Source organism: Chelonia mydas, chromosome 1 (assembly GCF_015237465.2).
Source record: "Chelonia mydas isolate rCheMyd1 chromosome 1, rCheMyd1.pri.v2, whole genome shotgun sequence".
Classification (NCBI taxonomy): domain Eukaryota; kingdom Metazoa; phylum Chordata; order Testudines; family Cheloniidae; genus Chelonia; species Chelonia mydas.
The window spans coordinates 261,111,358-261,130,094 of NC_057849.1; the positions used below are offsets into that span (position 1 = coordinate 261,111,358).

An 18,737-nucleotide genomic window follows, 5' to 3' on the forward strand; every position below is an offset into this window, starting at 1 on the left:
AAAGTTTGCTTTCCAACCAACACAATTATTTTATTAAAAAACAATAACTGGAGGCGAGAGCCAAACAAAAAAACACATCGGCACTGAGGGGGATGGGGGAAGGGAGGGTCCCAGGAGGAGGAGGGGTCCCGGGACGGTTAAAGGTTTGTGTATGTCCAGGTATCATATCCAGCCTTCTTCACTGGAGTACAGTGCAGCAGCTACTGTACATCCGCAGGGCTAAACTGCAGAGGGACGGGTGTTGATGCAGTGGGTACTGAGAGTCCGCAGGGCTGGACTGTGCCCGGGCAGGAGTGGAATGCCGCGGGTACAGACTGGAGGCAGGAGGTTGATAAGAGTGTGTTGGTGGTGTCTGGGGGGTCCGTGGGAAAGAGTTTTGCAACAGCGGCTGCAGGGGAGGGCGGGCGTGCTAGTAGCGCCTGGAGTGTGTCCGCTTGGCACTCCATAATATTTACGAGCCGCTCCGTGGCCTTGTTCTGGTGTGCCATGTTCTACTTTCGGCCCCTCTTCTCGCTGTCTGGCCACTCCCTCAATTCTTGTTTTCCGGCCGCCGAGTGCATCATGACATCAGGCAGAAAGTCCTCTTTAGTTCTTTGTGGCCGCTTTCTAATTCTGCGCAACCGTTCAGCTGGTGATAACAAAGAGGGAGGCTGGGTTCCCAAGGTCATATCTGTGAAGCCAAAATGCAACATTTTACAGAAGCAGTAATTGTTTGCAGCACACGGACCACTGATTTAAAACACAGCCACTATGCACATACCTGTCACTAACTGGCTGACCCCAGGCAAGCACACATGAGCCAGAAGACCCCCAAAATGGTGAGTAACCACAGGGGCAGGGGAAATCAGTGTTCCAGGACTGTACTATACACTGGGCATGTGGCTATAGGGGAAAGCCAGCACTGTAGGGGAGGCCTTATAATCGTTCCTGTCCCCACATTTTCCTCAGGCTGTGTTCATTATGGAAGATATCTCGCTGCTGAGGGTGAGCAGGGAATCAAGGGAGGGTCTTCTCCAAGACTGTGGCTTCCTCCCTGGCCCTTATGCGGCTCGTCTGTGTGCAGCAATGGTTCCCCCCCGCAGTGACGGCAGAGTGGCGTGGGAAAGTTACCCTTAATGGGGCAAGAAACTGCAGCAGCTCTGCCAAAGAAACTGCAGCAGCAGATTGCCCAGTATGTCCATGAGAGTTTCGTGGAGATCTCTGAGGTAGATTCCTGTGAAGTGAGGGAGTCAATCAACACCCTGTTCCGTTGCTCAGACTAGGCATGTGGTGGTACGTGCATCATACAGACACAAGCCTGCTTTCTGTAAACTTCCTCTCCTGTTTGCGCTTCCCCAAGATCTGACCGCTGTGACTGGCTAGCTTCCTCCGGGGTAGAGAAGAACTCCTGGCTGCATGCATCTCTGACCTCTGAGTTGTCCTCTGCCTCTGGGTCCCCTTCCCCCTCCACATTCTCATCCAAGATTTCCTCCTCCTGGCTCAGTCCACTCTCGACTGGCACGCGAGCCACTGAAGTATCCACACTGGCCTTCGTAGTGGAGGTGGGATCGCCACGGAGTATCGTGTCCAGCTCTTTGTACAACTGGCAGCCAGGGCCATCCCTACCAATTATGGTGCCTTACACAGCCCGAGCATTTGCTCCCCCCGTGCGGAGGGTCTTGGCTGAGCTCAAGGCCTGTGGGGCCACAGAGGCAGGAGCTGTGGGGTGCCGCTTTGGGGGGCCCCACAGGCCCAGAGCAGCCTGGGGAATTAGCGGGGGGCCTGGTACCGGCAGCAGGAAACGGGACGACCCGGACCCAGCCCGCTCCACTCCCCCGGATCCAGCCGTGTCGCTCAAGGGGGGCTTGGGGGAAGGCATCTGCCCCCCACCCCCGCACTCACCGGCAGTGGGAAGCAGAGCGACACAGCGGGGAGCCAGCGGAGTGGAGCGGGCTGGGGCTGGGTTTCTCTGCTTCCCGCCACCGCTGGTGAGTGCAGGGGTAGGCCTGACTCCTGCTGCCATCGCCAGGCCCCCCCGGGCCGCATCGGTCGCTGGGGGAGGGGGCTTGGGAGAAGGGGTGGAAAATGGGGACAGGGTGGGCCTGAGGTGGAGGGAGTTGTCCCGGGCCCCGCATCCCCCTAGGAACTCACAGGAGGGCCAGCTGGGGGATGGAGCTGGCCGCTGGGGCTGACGCAAATGAAATATGCAGCTGCGTAGGACGCCATGAAATTTGGGGCAATTTGGTGCCCCAAATTTCGTGGTGCCCTACGCAGCTGCATATTCTGCGTATGCCTAAGGACGGCCCTGCTGGCAGCTCATGGGCGCAGCACCAGAGCGGCAGTTTGCCTCCCACGCCTCCGCAGCTCCTTCACTTTGACCTTGCACTGCAGTGTGTCCCAGTCATGGCCCCTTTCTGTCATGCATCGTGAAATCTGCCATAGGTATCATAATTCTGACAGCTGGAGCGCAGCTGGGACTGGACAGCCTCCTCTCCCCAAATGCCGATGAAGTCCAGCAGCTCGGCATTGCTCCAAGCGGGGAATCGCCTGGTGCGTGGAGCAGGCCTGGCCACCTGGAAAGATGCGCTGAGACCACTGCACGCATCACTGAGCAAAGAAGAAGGGGACTTTCAAAATTCCCAAGGAATGTATGGGATGGGGCTCACGGTGGGTCACGTGAGGGCAGGGCAGTAGAGTTCAAACTGATAACCAGAGAGGCGAGAACAGGCATTGTGGGACATCTCCCGGAGGCCAATCGCAGCGCTGTAATCGCCAGGGTGTCTACACTGGCACTGTGGCGCTGTAGCCCCGGCGCAGAAAGCTGTACGCCTCTCGTCGGGGTGGGTTTTTTACAGTGCTGCAACTGTGCAGTTTCTGGGCACTAAGTGGCTTGGCAGCGTCTACGCCTCGGGAGTTACACCACAGAAAGCTGCTTTACTGCGCAGAAACTTGCCAGTGTAGACAAGGCCTCAGTTATTGAAGAGGAAAGACTTCACACTCTGGATCACACCACTATTTGTGTAACACATGCTATTAAACAGCTGTGCCTGAAACAGGATTTAGTCTGGGGTTTAACTTTTTTCTGCACACATCCCAGACTTGCTACTTAGTGCGGTGGGGCAAGGTTAAATTTACACCACATGGACTTGATTTACCTCTTCAGATTCAGAATATGTAATTTGTTTGTTCCTTTACTTGGGAGACAGCTGCACTCCATGGGAAAACAGACCACTTAATTAGGGACTTGATCCAAAACCCAATGAAGTCATTTGGTATCTTTTCATTTACTTTGGTTGGCTCCGGCAGTGGATTATATGATTCAAACAGAGGAAGATTCAGAATACAGTACATACTACTGTCATGAAATGGCTAGCCCCTCTTCTGTCTTATAGGGTTGCCAGGTGTCCGGATTTCTACCAGAACATCCAGTTGAAAAGGGACCTTAGCAGCTCCAGTTAGCACAGCTGAGTGGGCCCTTAAAAGTGCTGCACCCGCCCTCTGTGCCAGCTCTGCACCCCCATTGGCCAGGAACTGCAACCAATGGGAGCTGCTGAGGCAGCGCCTGCAGGCGGAGGCACATGCACAGTGCAGAGCTGCCTGACCACTCCTATGCCTAGGAGTCGAGGGACATGTTGCTGCTTCCTGGGAGCCCACCAAGGTAAGCACTGCCCAGAGCCCACACCCCTTCCCACACCCCAACTCCCTGCTACAGCTTGGATCCCCCTCCCACACCCAAACTCCTTCCCAGAACCCTCACCCCACACCCCCTTCTGCACCCTAACCCCTGCCCCAGCCCTGAGCCCCCTCCCACACCCAAAGTCATGCCTGATGCTTGCACCCCCTCCCACACCTCTGCCCCAGCCCGGACCCCCCTCCCACACCCAAACTCCCTCCTGGAGCCTGCACCCTCCTGCATCCCAACCCCCTGCCCCAGCCCTGAGCCCCGTCCTGCAACCTGAACCCCTCATTTCTGGCCCCACCCCAGAGCCTGCACTCCCAGACAGAGCCCTCACCCCCTCCTACATCCCAACCCCCTGCCCCAGCCCAGTGAAAATGAGTGAGTGAACGAGGTCGGGGGAGAGCAAGCGACAGAGGGATAGGGGATGGAGTGAGTGAGGGCGGGGCCCCAGAGAAGGGGTAGGGCCTCAGAGGAGGGGCGGAGCAGGGGCAAGGGTGTTCAGTTTTGTACAATTAGAAAGTTGGCAACCCTAACTGCCTAGGGAGTAGTATCAGAGCTGCTCAGCTGTGTGCCACCAGCCCTATATTGTTGATAGCGAAGAAGATTCATTTTTAGTTCAAGTAGTAAGGTCCTGTACTTTTGGAACATGAGGATCTGAATTCTATCCTTACTGCTGCAGTGAGGGTCAGTGTGTGCAGCAAACTAACAGCCGCACCACCTGTGAAGTTCCTCGATGGCTCTGCTAAATAATGTGAAAACTTACGGGAAAGGAACATTTTAAATTGTTGTTGTTTAAATTAGAATGACCATGTAATGGCAGCATTGCCCCACAAATGCAAAAAGACTGCCTGAGTTTATGTGATGGATCTCATATTCTGGCATTTGTGTACAGGTTGCTTCAGATCAGGATAGAGGTGAAGCGGCGACAGACCTGGAGTTAGGAGCCCCTGGGACTGCAGTAAACTTCATACATAGCATTTTTACCTCTGCAGTCTAGGATTGTGTCTCAAGCCAATTCTCTCCTCCTCTCACAAGATGGCTGCCAGTCTAGTTACTACTGGTGGTTGCGGTGTGACATTTGACCCTTGGCTGGAGTCATGGGATCCTGCCAACTGCATTCAAATGCAGTTCTGCCTGAAGTAACTGAATAAACATGACAATTACTCTGGTGATTTCCCCCATTAGGAAGCGAGTTGTTACTTTAATGACTAAAACCAGGTTTATTTTGCAGACTTATATTTCTTAACTGCCAAGTTCCGTTGATCTCAATGGAGTCTCCCAGGTTGTCACTGAGGCATCGCTACGGGGTTGTAACATTTTTATAAATGGGCTAATTTGCTGGCTGATCCTTTATCACTGGTGTGGATGGGCAAGAAGAGCCCAGCTTGATTCTCAGATTCCAGGTTAAATTTGAAGGTTTGGAAATTTGTAGTGGGAGCGGGGTTACTGCTTTTCCTTGTTAACTGAGTACATTTGCTCTGGAAATGGCTGAGAAACAAACCTGGAAGGCCATACAATTTCACAGTAACTCATCAGAATAGAAATACAGTTTAAGGTTGCTGTCAATAGTACTTTGTAATGAATATGTTGGAAAGAAGTGCTGAAGACGTGTGTGATGTGTGCCAATCCCCAGGGAACCACATGACCCACCTCTGGGATACAACTTTCCCCCTGGCTTTAGAGAGGTGACCAAATTCAGTCCTGGGTTAACTCCATTGAAATTAAGTGCTGAGTTTGGCCTAGGGTCTCCTGAGGTTGGCTGCAAACTACAGCTACAAGAACTAGTTATGGATCATATTCTTGGCACTTAGGCAAAGTTTTAGTTCAAATTCATGAGGTAAAAATATACATACTGACATCACCTGACTTTCCTGGGGTTTTCCTCCAAGTTAGACACTTTCCACCACAAATCTGCATAGCGTCTTTGGTCTCAAGGTGTCTTGAGATAATACATTAGATACAAGTGTGGCATTAACACTTGTATTAACATGTGAGCATGGGACTAGTCTGCCTATAATGGATAATGGAATAATGGATAATGGATACTCCATGCCTATAATGGATAATGGAAGGTGATAAGACATGGTCCCACATATAAAGGTCGCTTATTTCTCCCACAAACTTTGGGCCTTTTCAAAGCTGCCCAATAAGGTGTCTGGATCTTGCCCCAACATGACAATGCCCTGTGGTTGGATCCTATGCCCTGGTCTCAACACTTTTCTTTGGCTCCTTTACCTTTTACCCAAAGGGCTGTGAGACCGGATTTGAAGTCCCAGGTCACACACACATATGGTTCCCAAAGGTGTTGAGTGTTGGGAGAGTAAAGTACACCCAAGGACCACTCAGGTACAAGCTGAAGGTGCCATTAAACTCTTGCCACACGTTAAGTTCATCATAGTCCTTGGTGCAGTAGGTGAAAAGAATGGTTTCCCGTTTGGCTGGTAACTCTGAGGCCACCTTCATATAAAGTGTAAATGCTCCAAGACTAAAGGGCAGATCTGGGGACAGGACAACATAGCTAGTCTCTGTTTCCTCTGGGAAAATAAAGGCTTTTTCAAGGAGACCTAGGACAGAAATCATAGCTAGTTATAATCACACCCATCCTAGAGCAATTGTAATTCTCTCATCACTTGACTCTCTGTGAGGAATGAATGGGTTTGAGTCAGAATAGGATCAGGAAAGAAGACAGGATGTGACTTAGGCAAAAGTAATAAAGAACCCTCCACAAACGTGTCCATCTTTCAAACCAAGTGTGTGATAACAGTTGAAGAGAATGAAATTCATTCTTCAGTGTGAGATTTCATTCACTTGCCTTCACAGTATTTGTTCTGAACGTTAGAGTGGTTTGGATAATTATTGCCAAATGGTGAGTCACACCAGGGAGGGTTGTGTGATCATGCTCAGTCGTAATAAGTGATGGGCGAACCTTGACATGTTCTGTGGTGGCTTGACTTTGATGAGATCACCCATTCAAAAAGGTACACACAAGTATCTTAGGGAGAAGAACGAGAGAGTCCAGAGGCTCTCTCTTGTTTTGTACTGAGATCGTAAACTCTTTGGGGCAGAGAGCATCTTTTTGTTCTGTGTTTGTACAGCGTCCAGCACAATGGGACACTAGTCCATGATGGGCCTTTTAGGCACTACAGTAATATGAATCAATGTTGGTGGCCTTTTGGATGAGGAAATTTGTTCCTTAAAAATGGATTGAAACAACCAAATTTTTTCATATAAGCCCCCCCAAAATCACATTTTTCTGTGAAAATTGTTTAACTACTAACACTTCAGGTTTCTTGCACTGCAAAAGACCACAGGAAAGAATATTCTTTGTTTTCTATACTTCCCTTTCTGTACTTTGTGCATTTGACACACTTTGTATATTATTAGGCTAGAGGATGGGTGGAACCTGTCTAACACTGGTGGGTCTGATAGCTGCCTTTCATCTGGGATAATGTTAGCAGTTAAGCTACTTTTTGGAGTAAGATAACTGAAACAAGAGGGACCACTGACCAAACCACAGAACACATGCAAGGCTCATTAGATGTTGAGCTATGTGGTTGGAGGGGTTTCACTGGTGACTGAATGCCAATGCAGCTGGCTGGCTGTTGTTTGGTGGAAGCGTGCTTGTCTGTGGGCAGAAGCAGCCAGAAGCAGAAGAAGGCAGAGAAGGCAGCAGAAGCAGAAAGCCAAAGAGACAGCAAGTGGAGCACAGCTAACAAGGCCCTGAGAGAAAGCCTATAGGGAGAACTTTTGGGGCAGAAGTGCTGACTGGAAAGAGGTTTGGAACTGAGAGCAAGGAAACTGCCTCCTGCTTCTTAATTCCTACTGTGTTCTGGGAAACAGGACTTTGTGCACATTGCTTGTGAATAAACAGGATTGCTTCAAGGAAATACCTGACTCCATAATGAATTTCTTTTCCTAATGTCAGCAAGGGAAGGAGGTGGGTAGGGGGCGAGGGAGAGAGGAGCAAGTGGGGGGCAGGACCTTGAGGGAAGAGGCAGAGCAGAGGGCGGGGTCTTGGGGAAAGGGGCAGGGCAATGGTGCAGCCTCAAGGGAAGAGGTGGAGCAGGGGTAGGGTTTCAGGGGGAAGAGGCAGGGTAGGGGGTGGGGCAGAGGGGGTCCAGCTGTCAGCATTTAGAAAGTTGGCAACCCTATGTTTTTATGATGGAAAAACTGTAGGTCACAAGTTTAGTTTGTTTGTTAAATGGACATAGTCAATTTGAAAATTTACATATTTGTCTGAAATTGTGTGTGTTACTTTAGTAACAAGAAACACCTAAAATTACCCCCTTTCCCCCCAGTTTGTTTACACGGGGCTTGGTCTAGCACTATTTAAGTTGAGGAGAGTTTTGTCACTGACTTCAGTAAGAGTAAGCACAGGCCCCTTCTACATTTAACAGCATTTTGTGTATAGTTAGTTTCAGCGTTCCTTTATAGATTCAGTTAGTCAGTTTCTGCCTTTCTGGAAAAACATCTAAAACATCTGTAAACATCAACAGAAAAGCAGAAAAAAAATATCTAGTAATAAAGGGTTGTCTTTCAGAAACTGGAGTACTGTATTTTAAAAGGAGGACGTTAACAAAAGATCAAGTCGACTGTCCCTTTTAGGGGATGTAGAGAGGGGGTGAAAGAATATTAAACAAACAAAAATCCCCCAAAGCAGAAACCAAAACTATAACCAAAGAATAAGGCACAAAAAACCAAAGAAAGGCAAGGAAAAAGTTGGAAGGAAACAGAGAAAGAAAAAGAGACAAACTATTCTTTAAAAATGTAAGAAAACATTCATACCAGTTGTTTACACAGTTCCAGGCATCTCACAAACTTTGTTTACCACCTCAGTGGTCACAGTCAAATTGGAGACTTCACTCACAAACCTCATCAAAACTCTCTTTGCAGCAGAAAAGGCTTTCCCCCAGAAGTCCCTTCTCTTTTGAGTGACATAAATTGAACATTGCTGGTGTGTGTCCAATACACCACACACTTGAGTATATCTAATTCCAATGATCAGAAAGCAGTGGTGCATGTACATACACCTATGTAGATCTGATTCTTTCCAGCAAACGGCAGCCATGTATCTGAACACAAGCCAATGCATTCCACCGAGGCAATGCTCTACTCCTACACCTAATATTATCCTCTGCTACCCGCAGTTTATTTACACTGGACTTAGTCCTTCACCATTGAAGTCAAGGAGAGTTTTGCCTTAAATGAGACTTAAATAGAGTAAGCACAGGCCCCTTGTACATTTGACAACATTTTGTGTACAGTTAGTTTCAGTGCTCCTTTACAGATTCAGTTAGTCTGTTTCTCCCTTGCTGGAAAAATATCTACAAACATCTGTAAACATCAATAGGGAAGCAGAAAAAAATCAAGTCAGAAAGGGTTGTCTCAGAAACTGGAATACTGAAAAGGAGTACGTTAACAAAAATCAAGTTGACTGTCCCTTTTAGGGGATATAGAGAGGGCAGAGGGGTATACGAAAGTTAAACAAACAAACAAAAATCTCCCAAAGTAGAAACCAAAACTAGAACCCAAGAGTAAGGCACAAAAAAGAAAGAAAGGCAAGGAAAAATATGGAAGGAAACAGAGAAAGAAAGAGAGACAAACTGTTCTTTAAAAATGTAGGACAACATTCATACCAGTTGTTTATACAGTTCCAGGCATCTCACAAACTTTGTTTACCATCTCGGGGGGCACAGTCAGATTGGAGACTTCACTCCCAAAAACTCTCTTTGCAGCAGATAAGGCTTTTCCCCAGAAGTCTCTTCTCTTCAGTGACATACGTTTAACATTGCTGGTGTGTATCCAATACATCACACACTTGCGTATGTCTTATTCCACAGATCAGAAAGCAGTGGTGCGTATACACACATCCATGTAGATCTGAGTCTCTCCAGCAAAAGGCAGCCATGTATCTGAACACAAGCCAGTGCATTCCACTGGGGCATTTTCCACTCAGGTAATCACTGGATGGAGACCCATCAATGGCATTGCCAGGGTTTCCATATTCGTTAAAGATGCTGGACTGGAATGCTACACCTTCAAGTGCCACATTAGAAACTGCAGGAAATAATCAGGAATACCCTGTTTTACTGCAGGCGAGCTTAAACTTCCAAATGATAAACCCCATTTGCACTGGCAGAGAGGACCTGGGAAGGGTTTCTTCTGGGAGCATTTTCCCAGATAAATTTTAGATAGGAAAAGGTCTTGCTGGTAGGGGAGGGTGCCAGCAGCACTATTTCAGATTTTGGTGTATGTTTGTGGGGGCAACTTTAACCTTGGTTCCAGGGGCTACTTAGGCATTTGAAAACTCTGTCTTTTAGGCAGATAACTTAGCAATTAGCTGACAGGACCACTGTATCTAATTCCCATATAAAAGAAAGAAAATTAAATAAATATTAGACCCATTCAACTCTAATACTAACATGTTTTGACGTTTTGTGGCAAGGGTCACTTAAGGGATACCGGTTAGGTTTAAAATTTTAATGTATATTCTTACTTTGTTACTAACTCTACAGAGAGACACCGTCAGGACTCTTGAGTTCTATCTCAGCTCTGGGAGGGGAGTGGGGTCTACAGCAGGGAGGAGATAAATCTGGGTTCCATATACGAAGATTAAAATGGCCATACTGGGTAAGATAGTCCATCTAGTCCAGTAGTCCATCTAGCCCAGTATCCTGTCTTCCCACAGTGGCCGATACCAGGTGCTTCAGAGGGAATGAACAGAACAGGACAATCATCATATGATTCATTCCATCACCCACTCCCAGCTTCTGGCAAAGAGAGGCTTGGAACACTCAGAACATGATGTTGGATCTCTGCCCACCCTGGCTAATAGCCATTGATGGACCTGTCCTCCATGAACTTATCTAGGTCTTACTGGAACCCGGTTATAGTCTTGGCCTTCACAACATCTTCTGGCACAGAATTCCACAGGTTGACTGTGAAGAAATACTTTCTTATGTTTGTTTTAAATCTGCTGCCTATTCATTTAATTGGGTGACCCCTAGTTCTTGTGTTATGTGAAGGAATAAATAACACTTCCTTATTAAATTTTTCTACACCATTTGTGATTTTATAGATCTCTATCATATCCCCCCCTTAGTCATCTCTTTTCCAACATGAAAAGTCCCAGTTTTATTAATCTCTCTTCATATGGAAGCTGTTCCATACCTCAGTCATTTCTGTTGCCCTTCTCTGTACCTTTTCCAAATCCAATATATCTTTTTTGAGATGGGGTGACCAAATCTGCAGCAATATTCAATATGTGAGCCTAGCATGGATTTATATAGAGGCAATATGATATTTTCTGTCTCATTAGCTATCCCTTTCCTAATGATTCCCAATATTCTGTTAGCTTTATTGATTGCTGCTGCACATTGAGCAGATGCTTTCAGAGAACTATCCACAATGACTCCAAGATCTCTTTCGTGAGTGGTAAAAGCTAATTTAGACCCCATCGTTTTGAATGTATAGTTGGGATTATATTTTGCCATGTGCATTACTTTGCATTTATCAACATGGAATTTCATCTGCCACTCTGCTGCCCAGTCACCCAGTTTTGTGAGATCCCTTTGTAACTCTTTGCAGTCAGCTTTGGATTTGACTGTTTTGAGTAATTTTGTATCATCTGCAAATTTTGCCACCTCACTGTTTACCCCTTTTTCCAGCTCATTTATGAATATGTTGAACAGCTCTGGTCCCAGTAAAGACCCCTGAGGGACAGCACTATTTTCTTCTCTCCATTCTCACCATTTATTCCTACCCTTTGTTTCCTATCTTTTAACTGGAGTGCCTGGCAATGCTTTCAGGATCATCTAATAATCCTTAATTTAATTTAATGGCAAGCTTTTTGTTATCTTAATCACTTTTCCTCTGTTTATAATCAAACTGCCTGCCCCAAAGGCAGAAGCTGGGAGCAGCACAGAACTCATCACATATCACACTCAAGTTGTGTTGCAGATAAGAGCTCTGTCTGGGGTTGGAGGTGCACTGTGAGCAGACCTCAGGTAAGAAACTTGGGCGGGGGGGAGACCTAGAGCCCCTCCTGCCCCCCTAAATGGCGTCCCTGGAGGGTGTGTGTCCCATTGTCTGCATTTGGAAACTAAGAGCATCTTGTAGGATTACGATCAAATCTGTCAATGATCAACGGAGAAAACAGTTGGCATGTAAGAGTGCTCAGTGGCAGAATCACGGCTAATGTAAATGGGTCAACGTGCTGGTTCTGTAGCTGCTTTTGGCAGTGGTGGACTTGGCCTGCTAATAGGAATCCTTCTCAATAAAACGATCAGATAACGGGGAGGGGGAAATAAAAGTAAAGAATAATCTCTAACTAGCACTTATCTTCATCTGCAGACGGTCCCTTCAGGGCTAGCATAAGAAGCAGGGAGAGGCTACGTAACATGGTTGTATAGTGGCCTTTTCACTGTATTTGCAAACAAAATGTTTGATTTCTATTTAAATACCCTGTTTGAAAATTGGACAACTCCCCAGTTCAGGGAGATGGAAAGATTCTGAGAGGATTAAACTCACTTGAGCACAATATCTTCCAGTTAGAATTGTTCTAGAAAGAGGAACGTTGTTTGACCAAATATTTAAAGATCCCCGTGACTGATAAAGTGGGAAGAAAGTTCAATAATGAGAGGGGAACTGCATGAGGGTGGTATCCCGTATCCATGCAGAACCCCACTGAATTCAATAAATGCACAATTGCAAACTATCCTGATGCAAAGGAAAGATAGGAAGAGGCCAATATGGCTCCATCAGAAACACTCTAATGACCTGAAAACAATGGTGCAAGTAGAAATAATTTCTTACCAGTACTGCACTCATAGGAGGGACACAAGGGAGGGCACGTGACCTACCCATGTGACCCTCCATATGACTCCTCCCCAGCCTGGGGCCCCCATGTTCTCCCCATCCCCTCCAACACCCCCCTTACCTGTCTCAAATTTTACAACTGCATCTGTTGAACAGATGCAATTGTAAAAATGATGCTTTGGGCCCCTGGTGCCAACTGTACTTCTAGGTATCATTGAGGATCCAGCAGCACCCCAAATTGAAAACTTCTTAAATGAAAGAAGGATAGGAAGGACAATCACCCCATTTCCCTTAACACACTATCAGTGCCTCCCTTATGTCCAAACTAAGCTTCTGCAGCTTGCCTTTATCTAAGTATTGCTCTCCACCAGGCACTAGGAAAGGCAAGATGCTGTGCCATCTGGGTTTGATGGAAAAGAGGCATCAAACTGTGTGTGCCATGTACATCTTGATAGAATTACAGCCCAAATGATTTTATTATTTTCCTCAGCATGACATGCAGGAGGGGCAATCAAAATCAGCCTGGCAGAACATGCATGAGAACTGTCTCTGGACAGATAAGCAACTGATCAAAATCACATTCTCTAATCTCTTGGGGTCAAATCCTGTTTCCATTGATATCAAAAGGAGTTTTGCTATTGAGTTCAATGGGAACAGGCTTTGACATTTGGAGAGGAAAGAACAAAACCACTCAAGCAAGGGCTATGTTGCTTATACTACAGGTATCAAAGCTGCTGACTCATGTGAGAAAGTCAGCAGATATCTGATCTTTGTCCATTGCAAGGGAGAAATCAGCAATCAATGAGGCTAGAACAGTCTCTGTACCATAACCAGCTCATAAGTCCATCTGCAAAGGATCAAGGAAATATGAAGGCTCCAGATTACCTTCAAGTCCACAGTCCCTTGGTTAGAATGCTCCCATTAGCATATGTTCACAGTCCAGAGGCTGGAGCAGGAAAGAGACCAGAGCAAGAAAGAAGCAAAATGGAGATGTTTCCAGGCCAGGGCCTTTTAGCTTCTGCCAAGCGCCAAGGAAAGGGAAATCTGTTCTCACTGTGAAAGATGGTGTTTGGAGTCACATGGACAAGTTACATGTCCATCGCCCCCACCCATATTCTAGTTAGAACATTCACAAAAAGTCCATTAAGTGTAGACAGGTGTCTTCCAGGGTCCATTGTGAGCTAAGTGTTCCTTAATGGGCCATTCAACTTGACTTGTCCCTCTATGTGCTGGCTAAATACCTTGTGGGCATTACTACAAGAGCAAGAAAACATGTAGTAAACATAGTTAATATTCATAACTTCATATACCAAGATGAATATACATGCATAAAATTAGCATAATCATAAGTACCAGCTATTTCACCTACATGACTGTTCCCAGAAAAGATTCTGAAAAAATCACACAATGTACCTGAGACCCTGTGTAGCAGCATCATGCCCCACTGGAGTTTTGTTACTTGTTATGTAAGAACAGAGATGGAGCCAGTGACATGACTCTGTTTAGCCTAAAGGGGCAAGGTTAATTTTTAGCTGTTCAGGTGTGACTGCACCTTTAGTCAGTGAGGGCATACTGACTGGCACACATTCAGGTTAATGGGCTTCACTGTTCCTTTTAAGGGTCATAAACCTGGTATGTGCTGAGGTGGTTTAAAGCATAACACAAGTTTTCAGGTTTGCAAATCTGTGTACCTCTGCCTCTTTGAGATTCTATTATTAATTATTATTATTATTTTGCTGGTCATAATGTGGGAGGGTATTCTCTCCGCCCTCTGCTCATAAGGTTATGTATGTATCTTGTAGCACTCTTCTGAACACTAGTTGGAAGGAATTTTTTTTTCAGTAAGTGTGGACTGATTCTTTTCTCTTAGAAGGCATGTAATTTTTTCAGGTACAGACTGATTAACACAGAAAACAATTGGGGCTGTTAAACTTCCTTCTAATTCCATAGAAAATTAAGTTCAGCTATATTTTCCAGTACAGTGATGAAATGGGTGTTTGTATATACAAACATCAACTGCTTAACTACTCACTCTCCCCCCCAAATATGTAGTATTCAGTCTGTTTATATGGAATATGGGAGTTGGGTGAGGAGCCATTTCAGCATATGTCTGACTTATTAAAAGACAAATTTTCAGTAGAACTGTATGCTAAACAGTACTGCGTTTACAATGGCTCCAGTGGTGCCGTGGCACCAGGCCCATGCTTGGAAGGGGCCCACAAAGGGTTAATCCAGCTTGGGCCACAGCCCAGAAATGTGAAAAGTCAGCAACTTACCAGCACCAGCTGAAACACTCAGCAGCCTGGGGAGCACAGTATGCAGGTGCAACAGGGACTGGGTATGGAAGGATATGCTGGGAGTTGTAGTTTGCATACCTCTGGGTTACACTGGGGCCCTGGGAATGGCGAGGCCAGCTGCACTACTATTCCCAGAATGCCCTGCACCATGTTGCCAGTCGCCTTGGCTGAAGTGGGTGGAGCAGACCAAAAAGAAATCCCAAGTAAGGAAATGGTCTGGTGCAGGGAGAGGTTTCCCAGCGCTAATCCTGCTGCAGCCTCCCTCCCACCACTGTAAAAAACCCACCCTCACGAGAGGAGTAGCTACCAGCGCCAGGGCACTGTCTACACTGCCACTTTACAGCACTGAAACTTGCAGTGCTCAGGGTTTTTTTTTTCCCCACACCCCTGAGCAAGGAAGTTGCAGCGCTGTAAAGTGGCAGTGTAGACAAGGCCTTAGCTCCATTGCTAAGATGAAGAACATATTTTCAGCGAAGTTCTTGACAGACTCCTGAGGCAGCTGGTTTAAGGCCGTCAGTGTCCCACATTATAATCTTCACTCATAGTTCTCTCACAACAAAGCTGGAAAAGGAGGCATTTGTTTTCTTTGTTTTGCAGCTCCAGTTTGGGTTAACATTTCCTCCCGATCTCCTGTTTCACACAAGGTTAGAGGCATAGGGAGCGTACTTGTTAGGCCCTTGCCAGACGCAACATACTCACCATTTCCTTTGCAGCCAGTTCTCCCAGCTGGGGCATGCTGGGAAAGGTGGGGGGAGTCATGGCTCTGCCTAGGCCCCCTCAGCACTCACTTGTTAGTGGAGGGGAGAAATGGAGTTTCAAACAGCCCCTGCTCCCCACACCCACCCCTTTGCCCAGACTCAGGCATGGTTATACAGAGGAGTGTGTGGGGTGGGGTCTGGAGGCAGAGAGGGTTATGTCCAGTGATGAGCTGCCAAAATCTTAACAACCGGTTCCCCATAAAAAGTTCTGATTTAAGGCATGTGCCCCAGTATGTATTTTTTGTACCAACAGGGTTACCACACGTCCGTATTTTCCTGGGAGGAATTTTTAAAAATTCCTCCCGGATGGCGATTTAAGAACCAAAAAGCCTGACCTGTCTGGGAAAATACGGATGTATGTTAACCCTGCCTAAAGTTCTTTTTTAAAAAGATGGGCCTGAACTAGAAATGAGCTCCGTTTCACATGTGCGGGTCCCCGCCTCTCCCTGGGGGTGTGCTAGGGTGACCAGATGTCCCGATTTTATAGGGACAGTCCCGATTTTGGGGTCTTTTTCTTATATAGGCTCCTATTACCCCCCATCCCCTGTCCTGATTTTTCACACTTGCTGTCTGGTCATCCTAGGGTGTGCACATGTGTGGGTCCCAGCTGCTCCCTGCCCCCCTCATTGAAGCAGGTGTGCAGGGTTACTGCCCTGGGAACTGCAGGGCACCAGTGGACGTGGGGCCAGCTGCAGACAGGGGCGTGGGGCAGGGCTAGCTGGAGGCAGGGGGTGCAGGGCTGGCTGCGAGCAGGGCAGGGGGTGCGGAGCTGGTTGGAGACTGGAGGGTGCGGGGTTGGCTGGAGGCAAGGGGGTGTGGGACTGGCTGGAGACAGGGGCTGGCTGCAGGCAGGGCAGAGGGTGCAGCAGGGGCTGGTACGGGCAGGGCAGGGGGTGTGGCAGTGGCTGGCTGAGGGCAGGGGGTGCAGGGGTGGCTGGAGGTAGGGCAGGGAATAGCTGGAGATGGGGGCTGGCTGCAGGCAGGAGGTGCGGGGGTGGCTGGAGACAGGGGCTGGCTGCAGGCAGGGCAGGGGGTGGCTGGAGACGGGGGCTGGTGCGGGCAGGGGGTGCTGGGGTGTGGCAGAGGCTGGCTGCAGGCAGGGCAGGGGGTGGCTGGAGACGGGGGTGGCTGGAGGCAGGGCAGGGGGTGCGGCAGGGGCTGGCTGCAGGTAGGGGGTGCGGGGCTGGCTGGAGGCAGGGGCTGGCTGCGGGCAGGGTGGTGGGTACTTGTGGGGAGAGCAGCAGGACGCAGCCCAGGCCCAGCAGAGCAGCCGGGGACCCACCAGGCAGCATCAGGAGCCCCAGGGCCAGGGGAGCAGCAGCAGCAACAGGGCTCGTGCCCAGAGCCAGGCGGCAGCCCACATGGCTCCCGCAGCACAGCGCCCCCAGCAGCCGGAGGAGGAATTACATCACTTCCCAGCCAGAGCCCATCAAAGCCTCAGCGCCCCCCTCAGGGGAAGCGGGTTAACAACTGGTTCTAAAACTGCTTCAAAATTTAACAACCAGTTCGTGCGAATCAGTGCGAACCGGCTCCAGCTCACCACTGGTTATGTCCCCTTGCTTTGTTGAATGGCTGTGCAGTCCACATTTACAATCTAGCCTTTAGCGAGACTTGGCCAGTGTCTATGGTTTCTGTTGAATTTGTTTTTCACAGAGTTCAAGGGGAACTATATTACATAAATTACCAGTCAATATCCATCAGAAGACACAGTAATTAGTTACAGATTAAATAGGATGAAGGAGTGGTGTTTGTCTTGGGGTTCTGTGGAAATAACCAAATCCAATACACAAACATACCTTCTTGACTTTGAGACCTTACACCACCTGCTGAATCATAGTTTTCCTCTTCCACTGGGGAAAAATCACAGAGAAATGGACATTAATTACCACTTACTGCAGGAAAATTGGGGCCTCCATCTCTATTGTAAGGGCAAAATACCCCAGTAAGATCCACTGTGTCACTCTTAGATCTGCAGCAAAAATAGTGACTTTTCTTCCCACCTGCAAGAAATTATCTATCTTTGGATGCTCCAAAAAGTGGATTAGCACCAGCAGGGTACCAAATGCATGAAAAATCAAATATTTTTAGAAAAGGGACCTGGATCAGGTGAAAAGATCTTTGTTTTCATTTTGCTTTATCCTACTCCATGCTCTTAATCCTTTAAATGGGCAAAATTAATACCATGTTTGGTCGAGAAGACAATCCATCCCGAAGGCACAGTAGTTGGGGGTACAATAACTACTACAGAAGCGAAGGCCCCAAGGATGTTTTACAGACACAGATATTTAACACAACCCAATCTTTAAAAAAAAATGCATGTGAGTAAGCAGCAGCCTAAAAGCGAGCAGAGCAAAACGTGTGCACCGGTGATGTGCAGTCATGTCACGTGACTCCCAGATTCCCAGCTGCTGTATCGCTTATGAATCAGGGCATGTTGACAGGCCAATGAAACACCTGTGGCTGGCCCATGTACGCTGACTCAGGCTCACAGGGCTCAAGCTGCAGGGCTATAGAACTGCACCGTAGACCTCTATGCTTGGGCTGTAGCCCAGGCTCTGGGACAACTGTCAGGGGGAGGGTCCCAGAGCCCACGCTTCAGCCTGAGCCCAGATGTTTACACTGCAGCTAGATAGGCCCTCAACCTGAGCCCCATGAGCCTGAGTTACCTGTCACACATGACAAACAATGAACAGCTGAAATGTGTGCAGACATCTCACGGACTCAGTGTTTTCCAAATTATCTGGAGAGCAACAAATATGTTTGACAGAAATCAGGATCTGTTCACAAATCATTCCTAAACAAACAAAGCAAAAAAGGCAAAATTTATCCAGAATAAAGTGAACATCCGAAGCAGAAGCCCTGGATTCCCAAATCTAATACATTGGACGTGTTGGCGTATTCAGCTAGGGCTCCACGCTCTCTGCACAGTGGCTAGCTCTGGGTTAAGTGGTGGGAAGATACATGCTATGCTTTGGTATCAGGCTGTTAAGGGCAGTCATTGAGTACGCCTCCCTTAGTGCTTTTGAAAGTGTTATGGGCATAGGGCTTGATTTTTCAGAAGTGCCAAGCACCCTCAACATTAATTGAAGTCAATGGGTGCTGTGGTGTTCAGTACCTCTGACCATCCATCCCGTCTATCAGCACTTGGATGCTACAGGTGCAAAAACCCACCTATCCCTCAGTGCACCACTGGTGCTTAGACCCAAA

General features: G+C 47.7%; 1 pseudogene; it reads right to left on the reverse strand.

The window, feature by feature from the left end:
- Positions 1–4,912: 4,912 nt before the first annotated feature.
- Positions 4,913–6,238, reverse strand: LOC102946791 (annotated as a pseudogene).
- Positions 6,239–18,737: the final 12,499 nt, after the last annotated feature.